The sequence below is a fragment of the Giraffa tippelskirchi genome, chromosome 6 (assembly GCF_054371585.1).
Source record: "Giraffa tippelskirchi isolate mGirTip1 chromosome 6, T2T-mGirTip1v1.2.pri, whole genome shotgun sequence".
Taxonomy (NCBI): domain Eukaryota; kingdom Metazoa; phylum Chordata; class Mammalia; order Artiodactyla; family Giraffidae; genus Giraffa; species Giraffa tippelskirchi.
In genome coordinates, this window is record NC_137280.1 from 71,285,335 (window position 1) to 71,288,172 (window position 2,838).

Here is a 2,838-nt window from a genome sequence, read left to right on the forward strand (position 1 = left end):
TTAGGACGCACGCACAGCTTAGTAGCTAATAACTAAAAAAGAAGTGAAAAAAATTGAGAATGTCTCTTCTTTGACTAGCCCACTGAATAGAAATAAATAGTAGTGAAAGCTGAAGTAGGTGGAGCACAGCAGGGTGTGGCCCAGTATTAAATGCATGTGTTTTCCTAGACAGTGGAGCCTGACCTCTCAGAGATTACTCCAGAGAAGCTTCCAGGATGATGGTTAGAGAGAGTTTGAAGGAATATGTCTTTTCCATGTGGTCACTCAGCAAGTCTGGGATTCTAGGTAAGTGGAACAATATTTACGAAGTGGTGGCTCAGCTCGTAAAGAATCCCCCTGCAATGAGGAAGACCTGGGTTCAATCCCTGGGTTGGGAAGATCCCCTGGAGAAGGAAAAGTCTACCCACTCCAGTATTCTGGCCTGGAGAATTCCATGGACTGTATAGTCAGCAAAGAGTCAGACACGACTGAGCGACTTTCACACATTAACACATGTAACATCGCAGTGCGTGCTTCATCAGGTATGTGTAAAATTTCTCATTTAAGAAATACAAATGGAGGCAAGGTAGAATGAGAGAAAAGCTTGCTGAAGAAGGTTAGGGTGTGATTGTCACACAATTATTTATGAAGCAAGTAATGAAAACTGTACCCTGCATGCATTTCAAAAGCTGTACGTGCTTTTCAAGCAATAAGAAGGTCATTCTGAGATAGAAATCTGGCAACTCATAGTTCCAACGTGTATGTGTGTGTGTGTGTTTAATTGTGTCCGACTCTTTGTGATCCCACGGTATCCCTCCAAACTCCTCTGTCCCTGGAATTTTCCCGGCAAGAATACTGAAGTGGGTTGCCACTTCCTCCTCCAGGGTATCATCACAACCCAGGGATTGAACCTGCATCTCTTGCATCTCCTGCATTGGCAGGTGGCTTCTTTGCCACTGTGCCACTTGGGAATCCCATAGTTCCAGTCGATGTGGGCAAATGCATGAATCTCTGACGTCAGTTGTCTTCTTCCTCATGAATAGGCACGCTGAGACCAAACACAAATACATAGTAAAGAGACAAAACAAAAAAACCTTGTAAAATATTGTGTCATTATTTAGCCATCACTGAGCAATGTAACTTTGGTCAAGTCCCCACACCAGCCTAGACCTCAGCTTTCTTCTATCAGACGGGGCTTTTACCTCCTCAGGGCTACTGTCCTCTTCCGTTCGTTCCTTGGCTCCAGCCTCGATGTGCCATCCAGCTCAGGGTCACAAGGGGAGTGCATTGAATGAGTGAGTGATGAAAAAATAAATGAATCCATGCATCTGCTGAAGATCAGACCCTAAAAGAATCTCAATTTAATATCCACACGCAGAACGGAAAATCTTCCTTGAAATTGCTGCTGACTCGGGTGAGGCGCCTGGTGATTAAGGACAAAGGCAGATAAAATAGGAAAAGTAATTTAGAATATGGTAATACACAATAAATATAACTGTATCTAAAGCAATTTGGGGCAGGAGTAATCTTGCTGAGATTCAATTGAACTGTACCGAGCTGCCGCAGCATTATGAAAATACGTATTCACATCTTTTCATTAAATAAACCCCGTCTCTGCCAACTTTGCCACTCCCCATGTCATAAGTGAGGTCCTGGAGATGCTGGGGGAAAATGGGATGGGGCAGATGGTGCCAGTCTTGAGGCAGAGCACAGCATGTGTTTGGGTAAAACCCTCTCGTGTCTGCTCTGCAGTTTTGCTAAAATTATGTCTCTCTCCTCCTTTCTCTTCCCCCTTGCTCGTGAGATTCTCTTGTCTGGGACTAGCTGTCAACTGTCTTCCCATTATACTTTTATACACAGATTGTTCCTCCTGTCTGCATGTCAAATTTTTCCTTATGCATTTAAAATATATAAATAAAAACCTAGGAAAATCTAGTTCAGTTATCCGATTCTGTAAATCTCCATTTGTGTCTTCGATTCACCTTCAAGATTAAGAACTGCTGGTTTTGCTGGGTGCCTGGCACACATGTGAACAAAAGACCTTCTCTAGGCATATATGCACATATGTATGAGCGGGCGTGTCAGCAATGTGGGTAGAGGCTGTGGCTGTCATCCTGTGGATAATACTGTTGAAGTCTGGCCTCAGGTTTTTGCTTCTCATATATTCTGCCCAGGTCACAGCGGACAGCCTCCAGAAACACCTGGTGGGCATCTGCACAGGGCAAGTGCATCTGCAGGATGAGCCTCAGTAGTTTTAAAGGAGTTGATTGCAAGGTCTTGCTAATTTTCTCGTTCTTAATGTTGATCTACCTAATCAAGGGCCTGTGAAGGCTTGCCTTCCCCACTGTCCCTTTCCCAATTGTCCTTCTTCCACTTTGCAGAAGAGCCTGTCCCTCATCTGCCCAGAAACATAATATAATGTATCGTCCTGGTGTGTATACACACCCAGAGCATATTGAGATAGAGTCCTCGAACAGACTTTGTTGTCAGCTTGGTCCTGTAGATTATTGGCTGGATAATTTTAACACATTTGATGTGTTTCTTTTTTATTTATTCATTTTTTTTTACCTCCAGCTTTATTGACATATAATTGACATAGAATATTGTGTTAAGTTTAACGTGAACAAAGTGTTGCTTTGTGATACTGATATACTGCAAGATGCTTTCCACTGTAGCATTAGCTAACACCTCCATCACCTCAGATAATTACCTTTTTTTGTGTGTGGTGAGAACATTTAAGATCTACTTTCTCAGTAACTTTCAAAGATTTAATACTGTACATTAACTATAATTATGATGCTGTAAATTCGATTCAAACCTTCTTTGTTTTCAAACTGAAAGTTTGTACCCTATGACCAA